Source organism: Glycine soja, chromosome 2, assembly GCF_004193775.1.
Source record: "Glycine soja cultivar W05 chromosome 2, ASM419377v2, whole genome shotgun sequence".
In the NCBI taxonomy this organism is placed as follows: Eukaryota; Viridiplantae; Streptophyta; class Magnoliopsida; order Fabales; family Fabaceae; genus Glycine; species Glycine soja.
The window spans coordinates 39,734,190-39,747,909 of record NC_041003.1 but is presented as its reverse complement, the minus strand read 5'-3'; the positions used below and the strand labels follow the sequence as shown (position 1 = coordinate 39,747,909).

The 13,720-nt window shown below is 28.9% G+C and overlaps 1 long non-coding RNA gene across 1 annotated transcript; it reads right to left on the bottom strand.

Moving 5' to 3' along the window:
- Window positions 1-306: 306 nt before the first annotated feature.
- Window positions 307-3,357, bottom strand: LOC114393859. Its single transcript, XR_003662617.1, has 4 exons — window positions 2,834-3,357; window positions 1,031-1,262; window positions 437-948; window positions 307-339 (listed from the first exon to the last, which is right to left on the bottom strand). It is a non-coding gene; the product is annotated as an uncharacterized LOC114393859 (long non-coding RNA).
- Window positions 3,358-13,720: the final 10,363 nt, after the last annotated feature.

Below are 13,720 nucleotides of genomic sequence, written 5' to 3'. Positions count from 1 at the left end.
AATGTTGAGACATAATTGTAAAAAATGTAAAGTAAGTAAATATAAACTACAATTACAAAATTGTCTAAACATCGTAAGTTTCATTTTTAACTTTCAAATAGTACTTTGCCCACTCGATGCAAAGCGCCTTCAATCTCTCTGGTTTCATTGGTCTAGCATCAGTGAAATACTGCATGATATAATAAAACATAAGTTAATAATATATTAGCAATCATAACAAAATGAAATTTGGTGAATTAAAAATTACCATTTCTCAATTATTCTTGAAATTTCCTAAGATTATAGTTGACATCCAGTGCATGACGTAATACCGACACTTAGTGCTTCCTTTTTGTCACACTAAATCCATTATGAAATTTAGATATTCAACATTGAGTACAAATTAGTCTACATAGTACTAAAATATAAGTAGAAACATATTGTTTAAATGACTTACTTTAACAACAATCCACCTAGCAGGAGACTTGGGTTTAGTTTGTTGAGTATTGTCAAGTCCTTTCACAGCATTGTTGAATACAAACATGGATGCTTATTGTTCAATTAAAATTTTGATGTTCCTGACTAATGTTAATGCAAATGTATTGAAAAACAACACTGACCTGTTAATTATGTCTTTGAGGTAGTTGTCTGACCTATTATGTAATGAACAAAATCAAATGACAATATTTTCCTTAGGCAAAATGACAACCATTTGCCAATGTGTACTACAATGGAGACCAATATAGGTTATTATACTATTATACATTATTTAAATTCATTTGTTGAGTTTAAGTTACTCATTCAAGTAGGCTCCTAAGTACACATCACGTTTTGAATTTTGCATCCAATTCTTAATGTAACTTTCTAATTCAAATTGTGATTGGTCAGATCTTTGGATAGACTGTGGCTCGAGGAATCTATACACATCGGTATTCCCCGCTCGCTCGCATACTTGTCTCAATCATACGCCTATTGTTGTTAACACAAAGTAAATTATGCATGAAGGTAAAACAATAAATTAGGTAGTTAACAATAATTTGAATTGACTTACAGAATTCACAACTGTATAACAGAGATGCTGACACATTGACCACCGTGTGCTATTTCAGACATGTCTTCATGTTTTATGTACAAGGGGAAGTCTTCATTAAACAGGCCAAACAAGGTAGCATCCCACATAACCTACAAGGAGACGGTCAATGTCATCAGATATAGGGGATCATCGACCTCATGATTCGGCCTATTTGCGGGTTTCGCGGGTCCCACAACTCCTTGTTTGGTACCTGTGGTGATGACCAGAACATCGTATAATAGCAAATATCGTGATCACGATGCAAAAACCTCACTCAAAGATGTCTACTATAGATAGAACCCTCATTCAAAGATTACAAATAAATAGATGAAAACGAGATAATATTTATATTAGTGAGAATAATATTTATATTATACATTGTTTTTAGTATAAAAAAAACACTTATATCTTAATTTTTAATTATTATTTTTAAAAAAAAAAAAAGATAACAGCTTATAGATGCTCAAGTCCCAAAAACAATACACACTACCAAAACTACACTAGTCTAAAGTGGTCTCATTTACATAACTCATGTTATAGTCGTGCTTTGCTCGGATTTTATTAATAAAAATAAAGATCATTTAAAATCAAATACCGTGGATATTATTCATTAATTTATTCTTCATCATTTTCATAATACTTTTAATTATTTGGACAATATTTTTAATAGAATTTGTAATTCTATTCCTCACTCAAAGATGCCCACACCTAGAAAACTACACTTGCAATTGCACCTCACACATGGCCTGTTCTTTATCGCACTAGATTTTAGCATGGTATGAGAAATTAATAATAGAGTGCAGGTGTAGAGAAGCTTTTATCACTAGGGAAAAGTTCTGATTCTTGTAGTACTATTCCTAATCCTTTAATTTTGTTCTATTTTATATATACCTGGGAAATTGTAAGTAATCAACCACATGTTTTAATTATTACCATTATTCCAAACACAATGACATTTATAAATAAGAAAATATGCTAAGTCAACCACATGCTATTAATATTTTTTATTTATTTTAAATAAAGAAAATTTTCTTTATTAAATAAGTATTTATTAAAAGTAAAATATTTAATAATTTTGTAAAAAAATTGATCTTCCCTTTAATGCATTCCTGTAATTGATTGTTATAATCTTATTAAGATTAACATTTTCCTTATAAGTCATTGTCCATCAAACTCTTTAATATTCTTACTTAAAAAGAGACTAAAATAAAAACAAAAGTCTTTCAAGACTAAAATCAAAACAAATTTGTTTAAAGAACTAAAAAAAATAAGACAAAAAATTATTTAATTTTTTTTCTGTTATGATTTCCACCCCCTCGTCCAAGCACGTTACTTATTGCTACTGTTCCCGAAGCATTCGGAATTCAACTTCAATTTATGAATTTTGTTTTCCTCATCCATCAACGTTATTAAAGAATTTAGTTTTTTTAAAAAAAAGAGAATTTAGTTTTTCACAAAAAAAAATAAATTGTGAGTTTAATCATAGTGGGATAAGTGCTTTTGTTAGTCTCAAAAACTTTTATACTAAAAGAATCATTAAAAAATCAAAGTATACTTTAAAAATTTCGTTGGTCTCAAAAACATACTCAGAATTCATATTTTAGTCCCACAATAAACACTTAGAATTCATATTTTAGTCCCACAATAAACACTTAAGCAGAGCAAAACATAGTCACAAATTATAACAATATAATGCAAATCAAATCAAAACAAGACATACATATAATGTAAATCAAAACAAAGCAACACATTGGTCTTGAGAGTCAAGCTACGAGTTCGAACCTATATGAGTTACGGACTTTTGAGGTTGCCAAACGCCAATGACGATAGAGGCTGAAGCAGCGAGGGAGGAACCTATGGTGAGGAGAGGTTGCAGTGGTGACGGAGGAACCTACAGTGAGGGGAACTTTTGGTTCTCAAAGGAGAACAAAATGAGAGGCTGCCACGCGCAAAACTAAAGGATTCGAGATCGATCAGTAGCGAATAATTGAAAACCTCCCAATGAAGCTCGCAAAACAGTTCAGAGCCAAAACGAATCTTTATAGCTACTCTGCGAGCTGCAAAACAAAGCGAAGCGTGTAATGAATTGAAATCATAGAGAAGAAAAATGAAAAGAAAATGTGAGAGAAGACAGTGGTGTTTTATAAAAGTGTGTGGTGACCGCTTTTACTTGCCACGCGCTATCGCGTTACCCGCAGTGGCCGGTCACGATTGAGACACGCGCCACGAAAGCGATTGTGGAACATAGTCGGTGAGCGATAGATCCGCAAACGCTTGGAGGCAAAAAGGAAGGTTGCGTTAGGGGCTGGTTGGGTCTCGAAGAAGCCAAAGAAGAAACGATCTCAACATGCCTTTACTACTTGCAAACGACGTCATTTTGGACCTTTTAAAAAAAATAAAAAAAATGAATAGCTGGGTTGGTCCAAGTTTAATCACTATGGGTGAAAGTGAAACTAGAGAACGCGTAGTAAATGTGGGGTCTATGATTAAAATTATTCAACTAAATATATATAAATTGAAAAGGTAATTAGAAAACAGTTACCTCTAATCCTTTATTATTCAGTCTATAATATTTTTCAAATTCAAAATTCTGAACATAATAAAAGGTTATTATTCAAAACTCAGTAATTATATAGTTGAAACTCAAATCAAATATATACGATACTATGCATTATTGTTTTCTTTAATGCTTTACACCTTTTACTCGTGTGGAATTTTAAAAATCAGTTTTTTCCTATGTGGATCTGGACCAGAATCGCCTACATATTAAAAAGAATTGCAAGGTGATGCATTTTTAAATTAAACGATTTTTTTAACATGCATTTCATTTTATAATTTAATAAATCAAATATTTTTATAATAATTAAGATTCATAGAGTTAAAAATTCAACTGCAGAAAATCCTGGTTTTATCTCTGTAGTCTATATGGACACGTGTGTCCTATTTTTTTTTATATTTTTTTTACTGAAAGTTTAATCACTATGCTATTTATTTTTGGGAAAATAAGTACTACGTGGCAAAAAACACAATTGTTAGATTTAAAGAAAAAAAAATATCAGCGCTGCAGATGAATAAAAAAAAGATCTCTCTCCTCTCTGCATTATCTGTTTTCACAAATAAATAAAATACTAATATATTAAAACTAATTATAGTCACACTAGCATAATTTTTCTATAAATTGTTATATTTAAATAAAATTATAAATTATTTTTTATTTTTAATCTTATGTAATGTATTGAGATTTATAATTTAAAAGGAATAAATAATTAAATTTAATTTAAATTTTTTAAAGAAAATTAAATTTACATATTAATTCTAATGTCGAGAACTAAAAAAATCAAAGAAACTAAAAGTATTGAAAATTATGACTTTTTTTAAGCTGAAAAAAACTAATTTTTTTATTTTTATAATAATTAAATAAAATATATTAATAATAAATTTTAATTTTTTTACGACATAATTATTTTTACCAATATTTTTTAAAAATTCTAAACTCTATTATTAAAAATAGTTTTTTATTTATTTTCAAATGAATTAATATGCAATAATTTATATAAATATGTGTCATATTTAAATGATAAATATAAAATAATAAAACAAAAATTACAGAATTTATTTTAAAAATTTAGTTTAATTTTTAAATGCTTACCTTTTGAATTTGTTATTGTTTATTAATTTTATATATTTTTTAATTAAAATATAATTAATAACTCAATATATGATTATTTAAAAAATATATAAATAATTAAAGAAAAAGGATTTATATTAACATCGATTATTTGAAAACTGATATCGTTAAGTACTTATAACATCGGTTTTCAAATAATCGATGTTAAAACTGAATTTAATGTGATTTTAACATCGGTTTTCAAAAAATTGAATTATCATTTATTGTAATGTATAAATAATATAGTGTCTAAACCATAATAAAAAGTTATTCAATTGATTTTGTGGTATTAGGTAATGTTAGACAAACCAAGAGACCTGGGTTCTAGTCTCATTTTAATTATATTTATTTTTCACATTAATTTTTAAATCATAAATGAAACTATCATGTCATTTGCAAACTATCCACTTATCCCAAGAGTAATTAGTCTTATCCATTAAATCTTTAAAAAATGAATAGTTAGGATGATGAGTAACTCTTAAATGTATCCCCTCTCATATATATAAAATAATTTTAAGATAAATTATTATTTAAAGTATTAAAAATTAAATAATTATTATTCAAATATTTTAAATAAAAATATTTGACTAATTTAAAATATATATAATTTTTTATAATTATAAGAAAAGTAACTAAATATAATTTCTTATTATGCTCTTATCCTATCCAATTTTTATCATATTCACATATCTTATCGTATATTATCCTATCTTGACCACCAAATTTTATTTTACATTAGCAAGATGCGCGTGCATTCACACGGGTTGCTTTTGTTTTTACACATGTTCTAAATACATTTGTTTATAAAATTAAAATTTTATATTGAAATAAACATAACTAATTATTTAGTATTTATATTCTCTAAACATGAAAAAATGATTAGATCAACTAATAGAGAAAAAAAATATTTCAACCAAATTGAGTTTTATGTAAAAATGATTTCTAATTAAAAATGATATTATACAATTTAAAAGTAAAAATAAATATTATTGAATTTTTTATGTGTAGTTTGTGTTAACTATTCGGATAAAGAACTATGTTTTTATGGTATTATTAAGTCTTCGATATGTATTTGTGTAAAATACACGAAGAAAGGGTTTTATCGCACATAATATGATTCCAAGTAGGATTTTTTTTCTCATAAATGATATTTGTGATTTCAAACATAAATATTAAATAAAAAAATATTCATTTATGAAAACATTTAAAATTATTTTATATGATTTCAAATTAAAAATAATATATTGTTGATTGTCTGATATGTAACTATCTTAAATACTCGCAAAAGAAGTTTTTTTCCGTAATGATTCACCTATGATGGCGCAAAGAATAATTATTTTCCGTGAATGATAATTTTGGTCTCTATCATAAAAAAGTAAAATTTAAACTAATTTAATTTATGATATAGTGAGTAAGTAATTTAAGACTTTTTTGTAATAAAAATCATTTTAATAAATTAATTTCAATATAATAACTATATATTTATATAAAAATATTTTCTAAGCAATTTTTTTATAGGATTCCAAAGTAAAATAAATATTGTTGCATTTTTTATGCAATTTTATTAAATACTCGGAGAAATAATTGTGTCATCTATATCTTGAGCAAGTTTAACTATCGTCAATCATATTTTTTGACTCTATCATAAATAAAAGTGTTTTAATTTATGATATTATTGATAAAATAATTTAAATTGATTAACTTTGGTTGGCCTATAACAAAGAATCAAACTATTATTTTATAATAAATATATTATAAAAAATATTATTTTCTAATATGACTTAAAAATGTTAAAGAATAAAATAAAATGTAGAATATAAAAAATACAAAAAGAAAGAAAAACATTTAAAAAAATGAGTAGGATAAATAATAAAATAAATAATAAAATGGTTATTTGTTATATAGAGTAAATTTATCCTAATAAGTTGATCATGCATTCGCACGGATCATGTTCATTCCTATAATTTTTCTAATATGATTTATGTATATAACTATTTATTTAAAAGTAATCAATAGAATATACGAGACAAAACCAAACAATTAATAAAACTTTTTATATGAATTTATTAAAAATTTAGTCAAAATTGTATCATTTAATATTAATATTGTAGATAAATAAGTAGGAAAAGGAAAGAAAAACTTTTTTTAAAATATTGTATAAAAATAATAAAAGGAAAAAGAAAGAAAAAATCATAAAATAAAAAAAAAAGAAAAAGGGAAAAACAGAGTGTATGAGAGAGAGATGAAAGAAAGAAAAAAAAAGGAAAAAGAAAAGAAAAAGAGAGAACAAGTGAGAAAGATGAAAGAAGAAAAGAAGAAAAAATAAAGTACAAAATAGGTTCTATTTGTTGATAGGTGTCAAAAAATTAAGAGGGGCAATTTATACATTGTTTTATTATATAGATATTTATTATATATAGATAATAGATAAAAATAAATGTTGTCGACTATTTAATGTGTGTTAAATATTTAAAGAAAGAGTTTTGTTGTCCACGATATTCTTTTGTTCTAGATTCACATTTTGGTATCTCTTAAACCATTGGGTAGAGATATTTTTGGAAAGAAAAATGGGTTTAGAGGGTGTTCTCCTTTAAGGAAAAAAAAGGATATTGGATATTTAAGATTTCAAAAGAAAGTTTAGGGTGTACTTATAAAAAAGGCAGAGTGTAATTAGCATGTTCTTGTAAGAAGACTAAATTAATTGTCTTAGACAGCTGTTAGTAAATAAAGGAGGTTATTAAGGTAATTTACATTGTGCATTACAGATTAAGAAAAAAAATGATATAATGGATATTTAAGATTTAAAAAGAAAGATGGGGGTGTACTTATCAAAAAGGGAGCTGCAATTAGTAAGTTTCAGTAAGAAGATTAAATCAACCCATCTTAGGAAGCTGCCAGTAAATAAAGGAGGCTATTGAGGTAATTTACTTTGTACATTATAGATAGTACATTAAGGAAAAAGGATATAATTGGCATTTTGAAATTTAAAAAGAAAGATTGGTGTGTACTTATCAAAATGGGGTTGCAATTAGTATGATAGACAATAACTTTTATTTTCTTAAAATCTAACTGATAAATATGAATAAAATTTTAAATAAAATTTTGAGAAAATAAATGACGAAGATGATAGCTTTTTATTTATTGGTTGAGATTAGAACCAAATCATGATTGAATTAGACTAAAGAAAAGGCTCAATTTTAGTTCATGATCCAAAATTAAAAACCCAAGTGCTATATTTCACCAAGCGGGTTTGGGTGGGTTAGGACTTGACCTATTTTACTACCTATTGCGAAGAGTGAACGGGAAGCAAAGAAAGATTAAGTTTTAGTTCATGATCCAAAATTAAAAACCCAAGTGCTATATTTCACCAAGCAGGTTTGGGTGGGTTAGGACTTGGGCAAATTTCCCCATCTGGGGTAGTTTTAGAAACTATTTCCCCAGATGGGGTCATTTCTAAAATATTTGTAACATGGGACACTTTTTTACGTGGGAATGATTGCATGCAAGACCCAAACCGCCATTGCCAATGGCGAGTTTGGTGTCAGTGAGCAACTCGCCACAACCAGTGGTGATATGACCATGCAGACCCTAAATCGCCAGTTCTAATGGCGATATGTAGTAGCATAGGGAACCGCCAGTCAGACTGGCGAGTTCCATGGTACATGCCTACGTCGCAGGCCAGCTAGGGTGCAGGAGCTTGCAGGAGCTTTTTCAGAGAGCTTTTTCAGAAAGGGGAGTTGCAACTGCCATTGGCGAGTTGCCTGCAAGTTGCAACTCCCATTGGCGATTTACACAAGAAAAAATAGCCATCAGCAATGGCGATTTTGTGTTTATAAATACAGGTGCTCACGTTTTCAGCTTCAAATCAGAAATAAGTCTTTCATTCTATGGTCACGGCTTCAAATCAGAAATAAGTGTTTCATTCTATGCTCAGCTGTAGTTGTGTGTGCTCAGTGGCTTTGAGTTTTCTGAATACACATAGAGCTTTGAGTTTTCTGAGTGTGTAGGGATTTGTGTTTTAAATTTGTTTGCTTGAACTTAAATATTTGAATCAGGTTTGTAATTTTGAAATTAATAATTTGTGTTATCATTTTTTTAACCTATATTTTTATAGTAGAAGGTATAGTTTTTAGTAATTCTTTAATTAAATTAGTTTTATATTTTTATTTCGTAATGTCCCGTAAAATAATTTGTATTATTTTTTTTAAGTAATTTTTTGTAGCAGTTTCAATGTATAAATTTTATGAAATTTTTAATTAAATTAGTTTTATATTTTATATGATTGTTTGTGTGTATAAAATAGAAGAAATTTGTCATCAAATTTTTAATTGGTTTGAAATTTGGTTCTTGAGAGTTAAATTTGTAAATGAAGTTCATAAATTTCTGTCAAATAAATTATATTATAAAATATTTTTGAAGTAATTTTTGAGACCAGTTTGAATTTATAGTTGTTAATAATTTTTTAATTAAATGAATTTTATATTTTATATCCCTTGTTTGTGTGTATAAAAGAAAAGGAATATGTCATGATATTTATTTAAATAAAAAAAAATTGAGTCCTAAAAAAAGTTGGTAAATATGAAAAAAATTATATAACAATCAAAATAATTGTAATTGATAATACATTTTTGTTATAATTTTATGTAAGTAATTATTTATAGCAGTTTGAATGTATAGTTTTTATTAATTTTATAATTAAATTAGATTTATAGTTTATTTTGTAGTTTCCAGTAAAATAATTTATATGATAATTTTTTTTAAGTAATCTTTAATTAGAAGTAGATTTTTACTTTAAAGTAATTTTTTTATTTCTTAGTTTGCAGTAAAATAATTTATAACATAATTTTCTTGTAGTAATTTATAATTAAAACTAGATTTAAGCTTTAAGAAATTTTTTTTATTTCTTAGTTTCCAGTAAAATAATTTTTATTTGTATTATAATTTTTTTAAAGTAATTTTTAATTAAAACTAGATTTTAGCTTTCAAGTTATTTTTTGTAAGTAATTTTTTTTATTTCTTAGTTTCCAGTAAAATGAATTGTATGATAAATTTTTTAAGTAATTTTTAATTAAAAGTGAATTTCAGCTTTCAAGTAATTTTTTTATTTGTTAGTTTTTGTAAAATAATTTGCATTATAAATTTTTTAAGTAATTTTTAATTAAAACTACATTTCGACTTTTAAGTAATTTTTTTAAGTAATTTTTTTTATTTCTCAGTTTGCAGTAAAATAATTTGTATTATCATTTTTTTTATTTCTTACATTTTACTATTTTGAATTTATTATGAATAATTAATTAAAATATTATTTTTGTAGGTACACGATGAATTCGGTTATAACAATGTTGTATTTCAATGGAAGGGTATATGAAGATAATGATGGTGCAATATTTGAAGGCATTAAAAAAGCGATTCAGATTAAACGTGGAATTAGTTTCAATGTTTTGAAGAAAAAAATTGGAGACAAGATAAAGTTAGAAAATAATGAAATTATTTCTGTTATCAGTTGTAGATTTTTAGTGTCAGGAAAATATATTGCCTTGCAAATTTGCGATGACGAAGACGTTGAAACGATGCTGGAAAGTTTTAAACAACAACAAGAAATGTCAGTTCTAGAATTGTACATAGAAAAGGATGTGGCTGGTGGTTCAATGTTTCATTCTGCAAATTCCCTTACATCATGTGGAAATTATGTATCTAATGATTACACACAACCGCCAACAAATATGAGCAATTTAAATCTTGATGAAAATGATGATCATGATGATGATGATTATCTTATGTCTAACTCATACGTTGAAGAGTCGTTAGACGAAGATGACAGTGTTGACGGTATATCAGATACAGACAATGAAGTCCCCAACATGATTCCACCAGTAAGAATTGTTCACCCAGCAGAAGGTATGATTTCCTCTTAAAAAATACTTCACTCAATACATTTATTATTTCACGACAATTGTATTTAATGCCAAATAAGTATGATTTGAATTTTTTTTGGACTATAAGGTGTACAAGCAATTGAGAATCCATTTTGGAATGATGCTTTGCATTATAATAATATCAACTGGAGCCATCCTGATGAGGAGGACATTTGTGGTTTGGAGATGCCATCCACTTTTAATGTTGGCCAAGAATTATATGTTGGCATGAAATTTGATAGTAAAGATGCGGTCAAGAATGCGGTCAAACAATATGTTATGAGGGTGCATCAAAGTTTCAAAGTGGTTGAAAGCAAATGGGACAAGTATGTGGTTTGTTGCTTGAATAGAAATGCAGATTGTCCTTGCCCTTTCTACATGAGGGCAATTCTATCTAAAAAGACTGATTCATGGAAAGTCACTCAATGGGACAAGTATGTAGTAGGTACGTATTTTATGTTCATATTATGTTATTGTTTAGCCTTAATTGTCATTTAAATTTTGTTATTCTATTCACAGGCATGATCAGAGAAGATCCATCGATAAAAATTTCATTGATTCAAGAGAGGATTAACAGTCAATTTGCGTACAAGGTGTCATACAAAAAAGCTTGGTTGGCGAAACAGAAAGCCATTGCTATTGAATATGGCGATTGGGATGAGTCATATGCGAAACTTTCATCATGGCTAACACACATGCAAAATCATTCTCCTGGATCGTATTTTCAAATACTACATGACGATTTTATCGTTGGAAATACGGTTAGTCGCGAACACCGCCAATTTCATAGAGTTTTCTGGACTTTTGGCCAATGTAAAGAGGCTTTCAAGTACTGTAAGCCAATCATACAAGTTGACGGCACACATTTGTACGACAAATACCGTGGGACCCTCTTAATGGCCACATCACAAGATGGAAATGGTGGCGTCCTTCCTCTAGCATTCGCGGTGGTTAAAGGTTTGATGTTGACAGCGTGGTCATGGTTTTTGGCACACTTGGGTGAACACGTCACTGATAAAAATGGTATTTGTCTCATATCTGATCGACACGCGAGTATAAAGTCCGTTGTCGCTAACGAAGCACTTGGTTGGCAACCTCCCCACAGTTATCATGTCTACTGTGTGCGACACATAGCAAGCAACTTCAATCGAAAATTCAATAATGCCAAACAAAAAGAAATGTTGAAGAAATTGGGTAAGATTTCATATTTGATGGTCACGTTTATTTTACTTTCATTTATACTTAAAATTGTTATTCATAACTAATTTTATGCAGCCTACACTCCATGCAAGCACATTTTTTATCAAAATTTAGAAAAATTTCGTGAACTAAGTCCAGCCATAGCAACATGGATTGATCGCATCTCAAAGGAAAAATGGACGATGGCTTACGATAGAGAAGGACGTCAATATGGCCACATGATAACGAACCTTTCAGAATGTATCAATAAGGTTTTAAAGGATTGTCACAACATTCCCATAACAGCATTGGTGAAATCAACATACAGTAGGTGTCGAAAGTACTTTGTTGAGCGTGGCCGCCAAGCCCAAAGACAGTTAAATGAAGGCCAAGTATATTGTTCAAAGCTTGTTAAAGAACTGAAGAAAAATCAAGAACAAGCTTGTACGCACATCGTTCGCGTGTATGATATCCACTCCACAAGGTTTGAAGTAGAGGAGAGCTTCAACCCTATAACGCAACGTGGCGAACAAAAGTGGGCAGTAAACTTGAATGATCGTCATTGTCAATGAGGAAGGTATTCTGCACTTCACTATCCATGTTCACACATTATTGCAGCTTGTGCTTACGTGAGCATGAACTACTACCAATATATAGATGTTGTTTATACAAACGAGCACATCTTAAAAGCTTACTCCGCACAATGGTGGCCTCTTGGGAATGAAGCAGCTATTCCTCCTTCTGATGACGCATGGACACTTATCCCTAACCCAACTACAATTCGTGCGAAAGGTCGGCCAAAATCAACAAGGATAAGAAATGAGATGGATTGGGTCAAACCATCTGAGCACCGAACAAAATGTAGTAGATGTGGAGCCGAAGGGCATAACAGGCGTCGCTGTCCAATGCAATCTGAGCGTGGGAGTTGTTCAAATCGTTGATTTATGTATGTTAGTTGAGTGACTTGTATTTGTTTACGTTTTGTTCAATGTATTGAATTTCTGGGGTTCAATGAATTCGGTAGTTAAAAACATTTTGCCTTTTGTACATGACTTATTTGTGGGGTTCAATCAATTCGTTAGTTACAACCATAAACATAAACCGTAAACCTAAACCACTAACCCTCAACCACTAATCCTAAACCATAACCACTAACCCTAAACCCTAACCAAAAAGCCTTCACCTCAACCACTAAACCTAAACCCTAACCCCTCCCATATACCCTAACCACTAGCCCTTAACCCTCAACCACTACCCCTTAACCCTAACCCATCCCACTAAACCCTAATCTCTAACCCTAAACCCAAACCCAAACCCCTACCCATAACCCCTAACCTCTAACCCTAAACCCTAATTTTTGATTACCGCCATTACTTATTTTGATTTATCTACTTCAATTTTTCTTTATGACTTTATTTATTATTCTAGTTTGATGCGCGACATAAAAATAGTCATTATGATTACTAACCCATAACCCCTAACCCAAACTCATAACCCTAACCATAACTCATAAAACTAACCCATAACCCCTAAACCTAACTAGTAAACCCTAAGTAGTAAACCTAACTCATAAACCCTAAACATAACACATAAACCCTAACCCAAACTCATAACCCTAACCATAACTCATAAAACTAACCCATAACCCCTAAACCTAACTAGTAAACCCTAAGTAGTAAACCTAACTCATAAACCCTAAACATAACACATAAACCCTAACCCAAACTCATAACCCTAACCATAACTCATAAAACTAACCCATAACCCCTAAACCTAACTAGTAAACCCTAACCTCACTCATAACCCTAAACCTGACTAATAAACCCAACGTCCTAAATAGAGACCCTAATAAATTAAGTATGAAATTCAAATTACAAAGATAAAACACAAATTTAAATAGAGACCCTA